The sequence below is a fragment of the Panthera tigris genome, chromosome C2 (assembly GCF_018350195.1).
Source record: "Panthera tigris isolate Pti1 chromosome C2, P.tigris_Pti1_mat1.1, whole genome shotgun sequence".
NCBI lineage: Eukaryota > Metazoa > Chordata > Mammalia > Carnivora > Felidae > Panthera > Panthera tigris.
The window spans coordinates 91,854,914-91,874,926 of NC_056668.1; the positions used below are offsets into that span (position 1 = coordinate 91,854,914).

The 20,013-nt window shown below is 34.5% G+C and overlaps 1 protein-coding gene across 1 annotated transcript in view; it reads right to left on the bottom strand.

Moving 5' to 3' along the window:
- The window catches only part of NLGN1 (neuroligin 1), a 671,605-nt gene that overhangs the window by 569,575 nt on the left and 82,017 nt on the right, over positions 1-20,013 (bottom strand). The window lies entirely within an intron of this gene.

Here is a 20,013-nt window from a genome sequence, read left to right on the forward strand (position 1 = left end):
ATACCTGAAAAGACAGTGAGTACCCCAGTAAGTGATGTAGTGACATCTACAAGGTTATTATCAGAACAATCTTCTTCAAACACTAACAGGCTTTAAAACATGTTCATTTTAAGTGAGAATTTCCTGTCTCTAACAACTAAATATAAAGGGAATCATACTGATGCCAGAATTTGTTATAATAGGTATTATATTGAATTTTATTTATACATTGAATGTTATTTACTGATTATTGCCTCCAGAAAAATATTCAAGTAATTTCTGATATATTAAATCCACAGTATGCAAGTTGTTATGTGTACCTAAAAGCAATAAAAGTAATTCTGCATTCAATTACAAAAATATGTACTGTGCTTGACAATCTTGGCTTTCGTATAACTGAAGTCCTTCCACAAATGGGAATATTTAACTTGTATTTAAGTTACTACATAGAAGTCAATAACTTTCTTTCAAAAAATCTTCAATAGTGAAAACATTAGAGGGAGTATTTATTGTTGTTGCTTCATTTAGTTTTGTTTTGGGTCAGAGGAGTATATTCAGAGTCAAGTTTGGTGAGTCTAGCATATGATCAAGCTACATAATACCCCTGAAGGTGAAAAATGTGATACAAACCATTAGTACTGATTTTATATTTGATCCCAACACAAGTTCTGAAGAGGACTCTAAGGTCCCTTCTAATCCTTAAGCTTTATTTATCTTTGGGTTGATACTTGGATCTTAGGTTCTCTCACTTTAAGTTAAAGATACATATTAAATACCCACAAACCTAGATCTAGCTATTTAGAGCATACAAGAACATTATATACAAATCTTGGCTTCAGGGACCTTATTTTTCATATATGTACATGAGTTCTCTGGGCTATTGAATAAGACCATAAGACAAAAAATCTTTTAAAATTCAATTTATAATTAAGAAGAAAGAATTAAGAAGGGTGCTAATTTTGTAGTGAATGCAATAAATACAGAAGGTATGGAGAGGGAGAGAGAATGAGGAAGAGAGAGCGAGAGTTTGAGAAAGAACGTGTTGGCTTGAATCATCAGAAAACCTTCAGAGATAGAAAGACCTGCACTAATCCTTGAGGGAAAAATGAGCTACACAGAGGTTGAGAAAAGAGGAACAGAATTCTTACAGATGGAAAAAGAGCGAGAGTGAAGGACAGGAGAAGGAGCACTACCTAAATGTTATTTCAAGTTCCCCTTCTCAGAGTAGACAATGGCTTCCGATTATCCTTTGAACGTAATTAAGACTCCTAATTACAGGCTTCAAGACTTCCACCCGCCACTCCCTGGATTCTCCAGCTAATACTTATTAGGCATATCAACTTAATAGAGTCTACACAGAACTAATGCTCACCCTTCCACAACTTTTGCAATTTCTACAGCTTCTCTTAAGGCACTTTACCTAAAGTACCATAAACTGCTCAGCTCATACTTCAAAAGTGGTTTAAACTCAAGTCTTTCCATTTTTGTCTTTCTTCACTAACCACACGTGGTTAAGATCTCCTCATATACCAAATGAGTCCCATATCTATTTTTATGCTTCAATGTGCTTTTTATTCTTGCATGCATTCAATGTTGCTGTAAACAGAAGCAGAAACCATGTCCTTTATTAATTAGATTAGATTGTGAGGTTCTTGAATCATTTATGTACTAGGGATTTCTATGGAATCTAGAATCAGAATCATGGGCTTTCATTATATACTTTATGTATTCAAAGCACCATATACATTTACAGTACATAGTATTTGGACCACAAAAAGTTTTCAATTCAGTGGAAAATTGAACTGCAATGCAAGCAGAATGTGAAAAATACCAAAGGAGGTGATTTCAAGAGCTAAGAGATTATTTTTAGATATGTTAGATATGTTAATCAGAGTTGGATTCATAAATAAGGATGTTTCTGAGCTGGAAAATATTACAATGCCTAGAAATAAAGTAAGATGACATTCTAGGGATGAGAAACAAAATGCTTAAAGGAATGGCATATGTAAGTCTGGATTCAGGTGGTCAGGAGCCTTGTTTAATTGGGGCTGAGATTTGGTGAATATTTTATAGCATAGTATTTTATAAAAACCAGTGTGACTTGAAATCATGCCAGAACCATTATTTTATTTTATTATTATGGGTCCACTCAGCAAGGATTCTAGAGTCATGCCTTCACTCATGACTCTTATAGTAACTAAAGGATTGCTATTTGGAAAGTTCCAAGTCTCAGTTTCTTCAACTATAATCAAAAGAATAGAGCCACCCAATTTCTTCAAGCCTCACAATTATTTCCCACTTTAACATTCTGTTTACGTTTTTTGTAACACAAATTCTAATTTATTGTATTTGTATTTATTTATCTTGTACCCATTCTCCAAAAATAGAATAAGGGTAGAGATCATATCTACCCTTTCCACCTCTGTATCCCAAATTCTTAGTTTACAGGGTATACGTTTTGAAAATTATTAATGTACTTTTCTAGTGTACATTTTGAGAACAAGTTTTTTATTATAGTACCTAAATGAATGGGGCAAGGTAATATGGGAGGATTAGAATTTGTTACAGATGGAATGTAAAAAGAAAAACAATCAAGATAAAATTCACCTTTGATACTCAAAATATGACTTTGCAGCACATATGAGGCTCTCAAGTCCGGCCATTATCTTGAAAGATAATTGTCAAAATTCCTTTGGCTCCTCTTTTAGAATAACAAAGGTCAGACTTGGCAGGGCCAATAGGAAAAGACTGTAGAACCAAATTCCACTCTCTTTGTTTTGCCTTAGAGAGTTTTGGGAAGAAGGAAATGAAAGTAGAAGAGTTATTTCAGCAGATGTGTGTCTTGAGTTTCCAGGATTTGTCTGAATACAGGAAGGGGCATCAAGTAAGTAGGAGTAAACTTAAGAGCACACTACCATTACTTTAGTCTCTACAACTTTGGGAGGAAGCCACATCATGGGCTATAATACATACTGTTCTATAATACATCTAACTCTCATACCCTTGGACACAGAAGTTGTCAAGCAAAGAGAGGCTCTTGGGTTTGGTTTCGCCATATTAAAGGCACAATCCTGGAAGGCCAAGATATTGAGCTGAGAACCAACAAGCCTGCTATGTGGTCCACCAGGGTAATATACAGGAATCCAAAGCAGGGTATGGAAGTGAATCAGGGTATAACCTAGGATCTGACTTTCTTGGAACCAAATAGTGCCAAGGCAACCAAGCAGAGCAGATCAACGTCTATCAGAGCAGAATATATATAAATTACACTAGCTGCAGATGTCAGTCATAAGTATTTGGTAAACCCAAGTAGAAGGTGCAGGGATGAAATGAGACAACAGGATAGTGACATGGAGACTAAACTTTCACCATGACTCATATATTACACCTTACCAAATATTCCCTGACATCATTTTAGAGAGATACAAGACCTTAAGAAAAGTTTGTTTCAAAGATTAGCAATTGTGTCCATGAGATCTTGAAGACTAATTCTGAATGCTGATTAAAAAGACTGTTTAGGACAGACTGGACACTTAGTTAATTTCTAACCAGCAGAATAGTTTTCTTACACATCCAGTTAGAGTAAGAACCTGACCATGTGACTTGTCTGCAATATCTTTAATAAAGTAGTGTCTGGCATATGTTTAGTGTTCGATAAAGAGCTTTATTTTAATGACTGAAACAACTAAAGGGCTCTCTAAATAGCTATGATTGTTTGATTCCAGTGTACTGCTAAGATTAAAAAGAAAATGTAAATGACCTTTTAGTTGCTCTCTACTGCCCAGCCATGCAGTACTCAGAGGAAGACAAAGTCCTAAGGAAACAGTATTGTTTTGGGAGGCCAAAATCCAATGCCTAATGAATCATTAACTTTCTTTCAGCTTACTTAAACTTACTACCCCAGGAGAGCAAGTGAATTAAGAGGATCACATTGCCTTCTCAGGAGTCAGTATTTAAAGAAATCTCTACAAGAGCATTGCTAACATTCATAGTTGGCTTAATAGTTCACAAAGCAGGTTCACATAACACTATGTCATGTAGTGTCATTTAACATTTGAAGAAAAGGGCTTTGAAAAGTCAAGCCACATGGTCAGCAGTATCTCATTCAGATTTGGTCTAGATCTACAACCCAAACAAATACATACATGTCTATGTATAAATTGCAGAATGTCCCCAATATCAGGCATTTTAGATGCTAGAATGACTTATTTTACATCCCCTACCATTCTATTTTATCTTAGACCCTTCTTAAAGAATTAATATTTCTTGAAACTTAACCAAGATTTTAAAACCTGGTGCACCAGTATAGAGGAACAGTTCTCAGCTACAGTGGTTGTGTCTGCTATCCTGTGTTTTCATTGTTTGTTTAAGTTGGGAGGCGCTCTCATTGATTGTTGGCCACTACTGGCTAGGTGCTCTTCATTCAAGAGCAATGCTGTAGAACGAAGAATTATCCTACATCTCACACATCTTTCAAGTACCTTGCTGGACATATACAAGTGAGAAAACTATGTATATTCATTGAAGCCCATAACTTGACTCTTTTTTACATATCAATATTTTCACATTTTATTTTTTCAGTTTAACATAAAAATGCATTCTCCCAAAATACAACTATTTTACAAATGCAGGTAAATTTTCATTTTAGAATATTATCAAGAGTTCAGTTAGCTTATAGGAAAATCAGGTGACTGACAGCAGAGCTGTTCATGGTATTTGAGTCCCCAGCACAGCATACCTGTACCTGCCTGCATTTTAGCCTTTCCATTTTAATAATTCTATGTATAAGCATAAGCACCTAACTACTTGATCTATCTTCTAGTGAAGCCATGCACATACATTTATATAATAAAAGTATATATTATTATTAAATTATTTCTAAAGCTTGCATGTGTAGGTAGAGAATATCAACTCTTAAGTTCATTTCAGTATAATTAAAAGTACATTACAAAAGACTTTATACAAATGAGCTATTGGATCTGATCGTATTGAGAACCACTATTTCAGGAGAATTCATCATGGTTCTACAAGCAAAATGTTAAATCCAAAATCCAAGGAAAACAACCTGTTGTGGATTTCATTTGGAGTTTCTCTGTAATCACAGCAGACCCAACATACATAGACTACCACTGTCCCAGAGCTACACACTTTACCCCTCATAATAATCACTATCCTAGATACAAATTACTATACCACACATACCATTAAGATTTATTACAAGGTCCTTGACTGTCTATTTACATGCAGGATATTGAGGTTATTGATCTCATCTAAAAGGCTGTGAGAAGAATGCATAAAGCAATAGCACACTTCTGATTAGAAATTTGCAGAAATTTACACGGTGGTAAAAACAAAAAATTAACTATCCTTAGGAAATCACCAGAGACCATAATTTGAATTTAAAAATTTTAACAATACAGTAATTCTGACTTAAAGAAATGTGAAATTAAATATAAGTAAAGTTTAGAAAACCTTTTTTTGAAATGAATAAAGGAGGAGAGAAAGTAGAAGGAACTTTTACTCATTATACTGTTGGGGTTATTCTGTTTTGTTTTGTTTTCTGGGGTTTTTTTTTCAGACAAATACTTGGTGCTCACTTCCTCATCATGGTACAATATTAAGAGAACTCTGAATTCAGCAAGAATAAGTTAAAATTTCTTCAGCTTCAGAGTTATCACTGTATTATTCCACAGTTATGCTGTGAAAAATCAGTTGTATACTGTGACCAAAAGAACAAGTTTCAGCCCTGGGTTAAGTCAATGTATTTCTTTGTAAAATGTTTTAAAATTTGGAGATAACTTGCTAGACAATGACACCTCCACAAGGGAGCATGTTCAACGATTACTGGAATCTGCTATGCTTCTTTTCCTCCTTCTTCCTTTTACCTTCTTATAGCTTGATACAGTGTACTCCCTTCCTCTACAAACACACCTCATGAGTTCAGGTTCTGTTTCTCTCAACCAACTGAGAAGAGTATAAATTAGATTTTAGTCGTATGATGACATCTGAGGCTGTGAAGTAGGAAATGCTCTGTCCATGCTCACATCAAACCTCATCATGGTTACCCATGATGAAAAAGCCCCAGTCTCTGCTTTGGAAGCACCTGTGATCACCCTATCTAGATACAACACTTTCAGGTTGATTTTCTGAATTTCTGGATTTGGGTTCTTATCTGACACTGCCATCTTCCTGCTCTATGAACTTAGAGCTCACCGTTTTGAATCACTGACTTGAGTCACAGCCTATTTCTGATTATTGGACCCTAATATCCTCTCTTCTTTAGATTTGGCATCTGCCTGGTAGCCCATGTTCTATGCAGGGAGTGAGGGAGGATAGTGATACCTATTAACTTAAGGTTTCAAAAATGGTTGAGAAGGAATCTTGGGAGCATTTTTACCATAGTGTTTAGGACACTTCAAATTATTGATGCATTTAAAATGTGATTAGCACTTAATTTTCATAAGGTATTAATAACCTCATCCCACATAGCTCATAAAACCTAGGAATATGTCCTAACTACACATAAAAAAAATGATTCAAATCTGTTCTCTTCTTGTCCATGGGGTTCTTAATGATTTTGTCTCATAATTAGTAATTACCAATAAGCTTTATTTTGTGTCTATTATAATATTGGGAGCAACTTATTTAAATTGATTTTCAACTGAAGCAACTACTAGGTATCCTCTAATTATCTTTTATGTAACACAAACCATATATTATTAAATGAGTTTCCATTATTAAAGAGAAAGGCCCTTGCATGGTCTAATAATAAGGGCTAACTAACATCATGGAAAGAATCATTTGGCACCATACAGGGACATAGAGGATTAAAATGGTGACACAAATTAAGTTCTATCAGTATGAAATAATATATTATCTATAATTCAAAAGAACTTTATTAAAAAATAGTAACTTCTGAATCATCAGATGTAGGGCAAGGATTATTTACCTTGAAGACTTTAAAACAACATTCCGTTGTTCATTCGATTAAGTTTTAGAATAGCTTAGTTATGATCTTAACTGCAGTGATCAGGAAAACACTGAATTGAGATGAATAAATATTCAGTTAAACTACATCCAACTTATAAATTTCAAATATTTTCTCCATGACATATTCGCTTCATGTAAATTCTCAATAGGGAATCTTCAAACAAAGAAGCAAACAATAACCTGATTTAGTAACTATCATTTCCAGCATGCTTAAATGGGACATCACGGAGCTCAAGGATCTAATGGGAGTACTTCAACACATTAAAAAAGTTGAGTTCTTTGGTCATCACAACTATATTTTCCTTTGGTCTAGTTCTTCAAGGCCCAGATGTGTGGTAAGCTAATAGCCTATAAGTAAATTAGGGCAATTAACATCCTTCACATCCTATCATGCAGGTATGCTTCAGACTTACACCATTGTGGAGACATGGGAAGTACACTATGTAAAATCTGACTTTTAACCTTCACATTTATCTTTGTTAAATGTGCTTCACCTATTTCCTGAACTCAAAGTGAAAAGGACCGGGAGGGGCATATTGATCTAGCCAAAACACATGTTGCTGGAAATCTGTACATGAATGAAATCCTTAAAATACAAATTGGGTCTTAATTGCACTAGAAAAAAAAAAAGTTCTGTTTAAAAAGACACTATTGTATCTTCAAAGCAAAGAATTCTTTTGAAAAGCTAATAATCACACCAAATTATTTTCTGTTTTGGCAGGTTTGAATTTTAACACACTGAGTATAATAAGGTACTCTTGTTATGTAAAATTAAGTAATAATAATAATAATATCTTATATTTGCATATTGTGATTAAAAAATAAACCCCCCCAGCTTTGGAATCATCTGGATCTTGCTCCATCTCAAACTCTATAAACAATTACTTGCTTGCATCCTTAGCTTCTGTTTCTTCATCTGCAAAATGGTGCCCATAGGCATCTCTTAAGGTTGAAATGCTGATTAAACTTGGAAAACATTTGCAAAGTACAAAGCATAATACTCAACATACCCTTATCAACTTTACAGTTTCTCCTGGGCCTTCATATGTATTGTTTTATTTGATCCCATCAACCAAGTAAAGGGATCTACTATGTCTCAATTGTATGGACAGGATCTAAGACTGAGTAAATAAGCATAAGATATTTGCTCACAGTAAGTGATTAACTGGAAGTTAAGTAATTAAAATTTTTCATTACCACGAAATTAAGGAATGAGAGAAAAAAGGGCAAGGAAATACTATTTTGAGTTGCTACCTCTAGGTTATCAAATCCAGTATTTTCTCTCATTCATTACCTTTTACAAGCAACAATTATTGTCTTGTCCCTGGGAGATCCACCCCATCTGGAATTAATTCCACATCCTCAATTGTCACAGACTGGGGAAATTTCAACTCTATTTCCTGGAAAGATAGGGCCAGCACTCACTAAGGACGGTGTTTTCAAACACACAGTGCCTGAAGCAGTATTAAAGTTATGTGGAACCAAAGAAGGGGAAGGGAAAGAGGACTTGAAATTGTAGGGATGATCATTTCTTCCACTGAGGACACAAGGGGATAAAAACGAAAGAAAAGCAAATCAAATGAAATCTCTGTATTTTAAAAGGAGCAAAAAATAGCTACTTATACATCATTTATAAATACATGCCAGCTGCATATTAATACTAAATGGAAGGAAGCAACATTTAAATTTATTTTTGTAAAACTAACCACAAATATGCATGCAGTATACAGAATGCCCTGTAATGACAAGCACAGCTTTAATCTCTGTCAACAGTTGCAAGAACAGCAACTTATACAGGATGACAATTTAATAAAAATCTTTAAATATTCTATTATGGTGGAGAAGACTCCTTAAATTACAACAGCTTTGATAGATTTTTTCAACTAAAGAAATATCTATTTTTTAATTATTATTATTATTTTTTATTTTAGAGAGAGAGAGAGAGCAGGGAGAGGGTCAGAGGGAGAGAGAGGGAGGGAGGGAGAGAGAGAGAGAGAGAGAAAGAGAAAGAATCTTAAGCAGGATCCATACCCACCACAAAACTTGACGCAGAGCTCAATCCCACGACCCTTAGGGTTCTATCTCACGACCCTGGGATCATAACCTGAGCTGAAATCGAGTTGGATGCTCAACCAACTGAGCCACACAGGCGCCCCAGGAGATATCTAAATTTGATATGAGCCTCAGGTTTTAACATCCATTACTTTCCAGTATATAATTCATTAACACCTCAGGCAGCAATTTAAGAGATATGATTTCTTAAATATGGAAAGTCATGGCATATGTAGTAATAGCTATTGTTATGCTAGGTGGGAAGAGACAAATTCATAAACAGAATCACTTAATGAAAAATTTCAAAATAATATTAATAATGACAAAAGGTATCATTTCTTGAACTCTCTATATCAATCACTGTGTGAAATGGTACATATACACACTCCTGTCTAATTCTTTCAAAACCCTATGAGGTGGATATTACTATTATTATCACTATAATGACTAAAGAAAGTTTAAACACATTGCCCACAAACACTAGTAAATGGCATAGTCAGGTTCAAATCAGATCTAACAAACTTCATAGTCCATTTTCCTACTAAATAGGGCTTACACTGTCTGTCAATTCTTAGTGAGTTCATTTCACAAACCTCAGAATCCTTTACAATAGTTTTAGAAGTGAGGAGGTTAACTGGAGTCGTTAAGGGAGTTTCCAAACATCATAGTTAATACACTATTGAACACTCATTGAGCACTTATTAGCACTGTGCTGAGGGCTTTACATGCCTGATGATTCAATTTGACAATGTCCTTGTGAGATAGGTTACTGTCAATATTCCCATTCTCCGTGTAGGAATCTGGTGTAGAGCTTAAATAACTTGCTCTGATCATTCATCAAGTGGGTAGTTACTCTGCATCCAGAGACAAAGCACTTAATCAGAGCATTCAAATACTTCTTATTCAGGGAGTAACCCATAAAAACAATTCCAGAAAGAGTATGCAGGTCTCACCCTGAGAGGTGGGTGCAGAGATGCAAACCTCAAACACATCAGCAAGGGAGGGTTATAGAGGCCAAGGACAGATTCATCATGCAGACTCCAGATGACTGACTGTCACAAAAATACCTACTTACAATTACTGATAACAGCTTGAGCCGCGGAAATATATTATTTAGAATGACAGCAAGGAAGCATCAGTGCAAATTCATCCTTGCTTTAGAAGAGTGAGAACAGCTAAGAGTCAATTATTATCCATCAAAACATCAATCTTCTTCTATTTCTCTTTCATATCCAAACACTGACCATAAAGCCATTTTGTTACCTTGTCTTGGAGCAAACATTTCATGTTTCTATTTCCTTACCATATTAAAAAAAATAGTGCTCAGCATATAAAACAACCTCTGCTTATCTCATCTCACAGGACAGAAAATGTTGCAGACAGTTTGAAGAGAGAGTAGTTTGAACATATACAATTACCAGCCAATCCTGTCATGTATTTGATTGCCTAACAAATTTCAAATGAAAATATGTAGCTTAAATCTCTACCGGTAAACATTATTTTCTTGAAAAATATTGTTTTAACATGAAGCAAATGGGCAATCTTTAAGATGAATTTTTCTAGTTGTTTTTGTTTTGTTTTGTTTTTAATGTAGCTTGAAGCAGAAAGAAAATCTGGCCCAGTTTCTCATGTCTCAATTTCCAATTCCAAGGCATCAAATTGCTGAAGTTGGAACCAGAAAAGGTGCATTTGTTTCAGTTCTTGGTTCAGAACATTCTTTAGCCTTATATATATCAAATGTATATGTAATATAAACATATAATATATATTTAATATATATGTGACATACATATTTAACATGCATGATATATATAAGTTCATTTATATTTCAAAGAATTTTCTGATCAACAACTAAAATAAATAATATATATATATATAAAGTTTCAGTTTCCTTACCCTAGTGACAGAAGTCTGACTGGATTGTCAACTAATGCCCCCCCTTCAATTCCCCCCTTCAATTACCTGCCATTAACACTTTCAAATGTATGCTGGAAGACTATCCTCGTCATAAAATGGCATTGAGCAAACACAAGGATCCCAACCTTGATACATCTTGCCACTTGACATTCAGAGAATTAGAATTTAAAATGAATTTAGTTGCTTAGAATTTTAAAAATTTGCCACCTTCAATGTTCAGAGAACATTAGTCTAAAAACTCATGATTATATTTAAAAGTAACCCAAAGATTACATTATTAACCTTTCACCTTTGCTTTTACTTTTAGGAGTTTTTAGAACTATGACAGCGATGATTTATACTAAAAGTATATCTCTGATTATCCCTAAAATGATCTCTTCTTTTTCAAATCAATGCTAGGTTACTTTTAGACAAATTATTTTATCAATGAGCACTATATAAGTAAAATTTCTAAGAAACCTGCGGTATATTCATATAAATTAGCATAAAAGTCATAACCCTGCTAGGGAAAAACAAAAACAAAACTCTTTTAAAACCTCATTTTCCGTACAGGATAGTCTTTCCATCCTCATCTCCCTTCATTCTAGCCTCAAAATATCTGCTATTCCAAAGTATTTCCCTCTAACTCCTTCTTTTTTCCTCTGGCCAATATCCTATGCACCTTCAAAGTATTAATCCAGTATTTTTTCTTTTGTAGAACATGTCCTGATTTCTTATAACCATAACTATTCCTGGAGCATAGACTTTCCAAAGAAACCCTGTCATAAAGCGTGCCATTGTTTAGGACAGGGAGGAGGTTTCTATGTCTCAGTCATCCATGGTCAGTGTCTAGTCATAGTATTTGTAGAGCTGGTTTCTCATAGTGTAATGATTACAAAGTCAGATGCAGAGGCTACCTAAGGCATTTTCCTGGCTCCTGGCTTCAACTTTAAGAATATAATTAATCTGCTCTTGAAAAATTCCTTCCTCCTTGAAGCCAACATATTTTATTATAGTATCCTTTACTCCTTCCTTGAATCGTTTCTTCTACTGACCTTCAGATCACCCACCTACATTCATAGAAATACAACTCAGCTTACAATCTCCCTCTTCAATCCAACTCATGTAATAATTTTGAGTGATTTCAATACATGGAGATAGCCTATCTAATTTCTTAGGTTCTCACATTTTTTTAAATCTCTTCTCCTATAATAACATTTATCCTTAAATCATGTCAGTAACCCCACTCTATAGGATTCCTTATGACTCAGAATTGTTGTACCTGTAAAAACTTTCAACTATTTTCAGCTCTTTCATTCCCTTATTCTTTCCGAAATCCCGGAAACTCTAATTCCCTAATCTGTATGTTTTCTGCTGATTTATCAGTTTCTTCCTGTTCTTATTCTTTTTTACTAGCTCTGGTGAATCATATTTTTCTCTAATCAAAAACCTCAGTAAACTCAATTGCTACTCATCTTTCCTCAACTCTACATTACTTCTAAAATCTAATCGTATATAATTTGCCACTAGGCTACATAACATAGCAGAATGGAAATCTTTGTACTGACAGACTAGATCAGTACTCATTGGTGGTTTCCAGAGTATTCTCAAACTCACAACACACACAAGCCAAACTTATTTAATTCTCAACTAACCCTTGCTCTACTTAGCTATGTCCTCTTCCACTTAATGGAACCACCCATTTATTACAGACTTTTCAACTCCAACATGTTATAAAACAATACATTCTCCTAAATACAGTAAAACCTTGGTATGTGAGCATAATTCATTCTGGAAACATACTTGTAATCCAAAGCACTCATATAGCAAAGAGAATTTTAAGCACCATTGGCTCAGTTTTGATCATGTGACATTCGGGGTCACGTACTACTCGTATTTCAAGATATCACTCCTTTAGCAAGTTAAAACTTATTAGAAATGTTTGCTCATCGCGTGGAACACTCATAGAACAAGTTACTCGCAATCCAAGGTTTTACCATATCTTGAAAATCTGCCAATTTTCCAAATTCTCTGACAATGCCTTAGTTGAAGGGCCCCAATATTTCTCACCTAGATTAGGTCTGTGATCCCTAATAAGTATTCTGCCTTTAAGTTTGTCTAATCTTTTTTTCCACAATGTTGTTAATGTGACCGTTTTGAAATTCATATCTGACCATATCACTCTTCTGATAAAAAATTAGCCCATGAGTGGTTTTCATTACCACAAGAATGAAAACTAAATCCCTTGGCTAGCGTACAAGGCCCTTTAAAATCTAGCTTCAGCATACCCCTCTAAGCTTCATTTTCAGTCACACCCTCAACTTCTTTATCTATTGTCACTATAGTTAGGACTGGTGAACTATTATAGTATCCCTGCAACCTCCATGGCATGGATCTTTTCATTTGGAATGAGTCTAGACTTTTTCCACCTAACATCTCTACTACTCCTTTAATTCATAGGTCAATAATTACCTTCTTTGTGAAGTCTGCCCTAGTTTTTCTATGGCTTCATAATAACTAAGCAAAGATAAGCTCCTTCTTCTTTGTATAACCAGTGGCTTTTTCTTTTATCTAGATTGCTAATTACTTTGTGTAGTTATTCTTTCTTATATATTCCTCCTACCAGGTTCCTTAAGAGGAAGGAACCATGTCATTTTCATCTCAGTTTCCCCAATATATGGGAAAAGTACTGATAAAGAGTAGGCATTTAGTATATGTTTGTTGGATAATATATCAGATTTTTAATAGAATGAACTGCTCTTGTCACATTAAAGGTCTGTGGCACTCAGGTTGACTAGACATATTGTATTTCAATTCAGAAACTGTTTCAATAGCTGATATCATAATTGCTTCCACATACAGAAAGATAAGGGACAAACTGAGGAAATTACAAATACACAATTCCACTTACAGAATGGGACATAAATAAATAAAAAAATTGCACCAGAATCTGTAGATAACTGAAAATTAAATTATACCACCCTAGGTCTTTGGGGGCAGGGGTGGAGTTAAAAACACTTACTGTTACCGAATGAACAGGGTTCTGTAGTCAGCCATCAAATTCAATCCCATCTCAAGTATTTGTGTATGACTTTCAGTCAATTAATGTTTCCAAAGTTCAATTTCTGTACCTAACAAGTGTGGAAATTGATACTCAATGAAGGGACAATTGTTAGGAAGATTATGTGAATGGTTAGCATACAGTGTCTGGCTGATAGTAAAATTGTCCATTTACGGTAGTTCTTTTTTCCCATGTATCTAAATATTTATACATCCATATATATTTCTATCTATCTACATTAATTTTTTGAAGAACATATATTCAGAATCCATAATTTTTATGCACCAGTTATACAGTTATCAAATCTATATGGTGGTCTATGGGCAACAATATTTCTGTCCATCTGTGAAGCAACTGTCCTGGGTCAAAACAAAAAACAATGTTGCTAAGGAAGTCAAAATTAACTTCTCTCTTCAATTTATCAGCAACTTAAAGACTTTAAATGATAAATTTATTAATAAATTAAGGCAAATGAAAATGAAGCAATGAAAGCAGACAAAAAGAATTATGAGGTACGTGGAGTTACAAGCAAGTAAAGCTTAAATGTTGTACATACTTCTGGACTAGGCTGGATACCAGAAAAATATTCCAGCATCTAGCTCCAGCAGATGCAAGATGGCACTATCTTTAGACCTGGTGCAAGACAGTATTCTACATCATTCGCTGGCTTCCTATTTGTATAGCTAGGTGTGAACCTCAGTCTCCAGATCACCCTTCTGGCCTTGATGTCCGTCAGCTGCCTTCACTCTACAGTTGGCTGGACATCTATACACCTTGAGCTAGTCCCTCAACCAAGTCCTTGTTTGATGGCTAACGAAATATTCTTTCTTGGAGTCTCAGGTCTTTTAGTTCTGATTCTGTAGGATTCCTCCTCCCTGGAAATTTCACCTGACCTCTTCTCCTAATTCACTTTTAAATTATTTCAGCAGACATTAATTGTCATTATTTGCATGATATTATGCTAGACATTTGGGCCTAGGATAAAAAGAAGAAGAGAGACACAAACAAGTGAAGAACTGTTTCACAACTCTAGGATTCAATGTCTAGTTAGGAGAAACACATGAAAACAAATAAATCATAAGAAAGCAAAACAGTTGCTTTGTTTGGAGTATGTTGAGATGTGTGGTGAACATTTAGGCATTCTTAAAACTAAGGATGGATCGTCATTTAATATCTCAGTTTATAGTAACTACTATATAAAATAAAAATAAAAATCTTTTGTGAATTAAATGAATTTTGTAATATGTAAATTTATATGAAAAATATATACACAAAATCAGTTATACATTTACTGTGTTACCTTTATCTAAAAAAACACACAAAAATGTTATATTAACTGGAAAAGACAGCATGTGTATTCTCTATACTTTAGCAATTATTGGGGGCTGAATGGCCATTGTAAAGGCCCAGGAAGGGTAGGCTGGCTAAAATTCTTTACATAGGATTTGTACTGATTTGGACTCTGTACTGACTTGAGCAGGGCTCTGGACCCACTGTCCGGCCTTACTGTTAGTTCCAGTTTCCATCTGCACCCTGTTTATGCTCAGTCCTGTTGATCTGCCTGTTAGCCTGCTCAGATCGTACAATCTGTCAAAAGCATCACTACCCCAGCTCTCTGGCTGTTCTGAAAGAAGGGAAGACCATCAAGCCCCAAAACTCACTGAAAGTCTCTCTTTCTAGGTTCCCTTTGCTATCCTTTGTAAAATCCAACTTCCTTTTTTTAGATAATTGTAGATTAATGTGCAATTGAAAGAAATGTTGAGAAAGAGCCCACTTACCCTTTATCCAGTTTCCCTCATGGTAACATCTTGCAAAACTATAGCAGATATCACAACCAGGATATTGACATTGGTACAATCCACTGACTTTATTCAGATTTCTCCAGTTTACTTATATTTCTGTGTATGTGTGTATGTTTGTACATGGGAATATGTGGGTGTTGTTAGTGTGTGTGTGTGTGTGTGTGTAGTTCTATGCACTTTTATCACATTTACAGGTTCATGTATCCTATAGCAGAGTCAAGATTCTGAATTTCATCAATGAAATCATGACCCCTTGTGTTGCTCTTTTTTAACCACATCCACTTCCCTCTTGCCTTTTCCCACATCTGCTCCCTCCCTAACCCTTAGCAACCATTATTCTGTTCTCATTTCAATAGTTTTGTCATATTACAATTTGTCAGTTTTACATAAATGGAATAATGTAGTATGTAATTTTTTGGGATTGGCTTCTTTTTTCCCCATTCAGCATCATTCTTTTGAGTTTCATGGAAGTTGTTGAGCACACAGATAATTCATTACTTTTTATTTCTGAGTAGTATGCCATGGTACCATTGCTATATCTTTTAGCATACTGTATAATGGCATAGTAGAAAAGATCATAGGCTTTTGCATCAGGCAAGCTCAGGGTCAATCCCAACCTATGTAATCTTGGACAAGTTACTTAATCTTTTCCATGTACACACCAACCCCAAATGTTTTGGCAAATATTAAATTAGACATTTATAAAATATCTAGCTTGGCTCCTGACATCAGTAAATGGTAGTTAATAAAGTACTAGCAGCCACCAAGAATAAAATAATTGGTTAAAAACTATTCGGTAAAGTGATACCTCCCTACCTACAACCACTTTTTTCTTATTTACAATGACTTGATTTTCAGAGTTCTTCTATGTAAGAATTTACTGGAGCTTTTTTTGTTGTTGTTTATTTGTTCTAATAAGTTTCTCAGTTTACATCTGCTACTTGAAGCTCCTAAATGTATTAAAATAATCAGGTCTAGAGACAGATTGGGCTGAGTGGTCAATTGGGAGATGTATGTGCAATGAAATGAGCCTGAGATTCTGGCATTTTGCAAATCAGCTACTTAGAAGACCAAAAATGACCAAAAAAAGGTATTCTGTTGATATTTATCCATGTTAGAATAAAAATATTTCATTAAGAAAGATCCACATGGACATCAGTGCAACCATTTCCAACAGGATTTCTTCCCATTTACTCCTCTCCTCCTTTATACCAAATCTAAAACCATATTATTCTTAAAGACTAACAAACACCATATAAATAATCAATGTATTTTACACATTAAAGGTATACTTGAAAAATTGTTCAACATCACTCATTATCAGGGAAATACAAATCAAAACGACAACTCAGGCAACAACAGATGTTGGCAAAGATTCAGAGAAAGGGAAACCCTTTTGCACTGTTGATGGGAACACAAAGTGGTGTAGCCACTCTGGAAAACAGTATGGAGGCTCCTCAAAAAATTAAAAATACAGCTACCCTACAACCCAGCAACTGCACTACTAGGTATTTATCCAAAGGATACAAATGATTACCTGAAGGGGCACATGTACCCCAATGTTTATAGCAGCACTATTGACAATAGCCAAATTCTGGAAAGAGCCCAAATGTCCACTGACTTATGGATAAAGAAGATGTGGTGTATATAATATAATCAATGAAACACTATTCGGCAATGAAAAAGAATGAAATCTTGCCATTTGCAACAACATGGATGGAATTAGAGGGTATTATGCTAAGCGAAATAAGTCAGAGAAAGATAGATATCATAAGATTTCACTCATATGTGGAATTTGAGAAACAGAGCAGATAATATGGAGGAAGGGAAGGAAAAATAAGGTAAAAACAGAGAGGAGGCAAACCATAAGAGACTCTTAAATAGAACAAATGGAGAGTTGCTGGAGGGGAGGTATGTGGGGGGGTGGGTTAAATGAGAGACAGGCATTAAAGAGGACACGTTTTGGGGATGAGCTCTGGGTGTCATCTGTAAGAGATGAATCACTGGGTTCTACTCCTGAAGCCAAGACTAACCTGCATGTTAACCTACTTGAATTAAAAAAATAAAAGGTATATATGTGCTGATCAAAACCTGTGGTCTTGGCAAGATGGTAATTTTATATTACTGTTTTCCCACCACAATTTAATTTTTTTAATAAAAAATACATGAAAATACATACATACATATATGATTAAAAAAAGAGGGGCTCCTTTAGTCAGCATGGAGAAAACAATGCTACCATGTTGATTGAATTTGAGTAAAAAACAAATAAATTTAATCATCATGCAAAACCATGGAAAAATAGTTTTTTATAATAATAAGGCGCATCTGAAATCCCTATTACCTTGCAGATTCCTGGGAGTCAGAAAATCTATCCTAATCTGGATCATTTTCTCAAAGTTTACGAACCTGTGTCTCATCCCAACTGGTACTCCCTAAATTCTCTTATTCTGTCTTATTTAACTTAAAGTGGAAAAAAATAACTTTAGAAATGGTCTTTATACTAGAAATTTTAAAAGCTATTCTAATAATTAATGCGCTTAAATCCTTAATATACTATTGTCCTAGTTAACTCACCAGTAATGGTATCTTATGCAGATACAGAGTTACCCATTCATTTCTGAAAGGATAGTCTTTTATTTCTTTAACACATTTTCCTACAGTATTGAATGACATGTCCAAAATTTACCATGTTTTTTTTTTCCCTACAGGGCTTTCTCTTCAGCCCAAGATATAATATAGTGACTAAGTGCAAAGACTTTGTAGTCATTCAGACATTACTCAATTTTTAGCTTTTCCAAAGCTTTGTCACCCTCAATAAGTTATTTAAACTCCCTAGGCATCAGCTGCCTCATCTGTAAAACTGGGATAATAATACAAATGCATAATTCTTGGTACAAAATAAGGAATCGATTAATATGTTTGATGCAATGAGTAGTAATTCATATGTGAAATAAGTAAATTTCAGATATGACCATTCTGCTATTGATTGTGTTTATATTTTCTTTCATATTTTACAGAAATCTGCCACAAAAAGTTTGTTATTTTGTATACTTTTCATTCACTTCTTGTTACTCCAGAAAATGAAACAAAACTTTAGCAGCTTAACATAGGTCTCCAGATACTAATGATCATTGACTGACTGCATGTAACTGAGAAACAACAACAATAAATGAGGGATATCATAGTCAGATAGAGATTGCATTCTGATGTCTAACTAACTGGTTATGTGACATTAACAAGGGTTTATCCTCTCCAAGCTCCAGTTTCCTCATGTGTCGAATGAGATAATACTATTGAGTTTACAGGGTTCTTCTAAGAACTGAATACAATAATGTAGGTAAGATAGTTGGCACCATGCTTGATACTCCTTTCCTTTTCTGAAAAAGTTTTAGTTTAATATCATTGCAAAAATTATCAATAGGTATGCTAACTTGACAAACCAGACCAGTATTTCAAAAAGAGTAAAACAGACTTATTTTAAAGCCTTTTCTCTTAACGTATACCCTAATGCTCTGATACTGCTTTTAGAATAAATGCACAAGGATCTACCGTAGCAATTGGGAAGATATTATCTTCCTCTATGTGGATGATATGATACATCATTATATGCTAAGGGTGGCATCAGGAGTTAACTAGTACTGGTACCTAATTATTGACAAAGGAATGACTCAATATGAATCACTGAAATCACTGTATTTGGAGACATTCTTCACAATTTGACTGGCCATTATGTGTTTTCAGCATCTTATTTTTCTCAATTACCCAGGGGTACATTTCATAGCAACAAGATAATGCCATTTTGATCATGTACAGTTATTCTATATTAGTCATAAGAGAAGAAATGAAACTGATAATGTAAGTCTTTGAATTACACATTAAATTTCCTAAAATCTCCATTTAATCCTTAAAAAAAACACCTTTATCACAACCAGCTCCCATGTCATACCATAACAATTCTTAAAAATATAACTCAGTCATTTCAAATTCTTTTATTCTGAGATATCAATTCTTTATTGACAAGGATAAAACCAGCAAAACCTAAAGTGAGTCCTACCCGTCTGCCTCCTTCTAAAAATGTCCCCTGAATAATGAGTAATACATAACCGTTTGTGCTGTTATATAGTGGCATTGACCTCTACTTTTCAGCAAGGGTAATAAAACAATACAGTTGAAAGAGGTACACTATAAAAGGTGTTTAAACTCTAGAATAAAACTAAAATATACTTATAC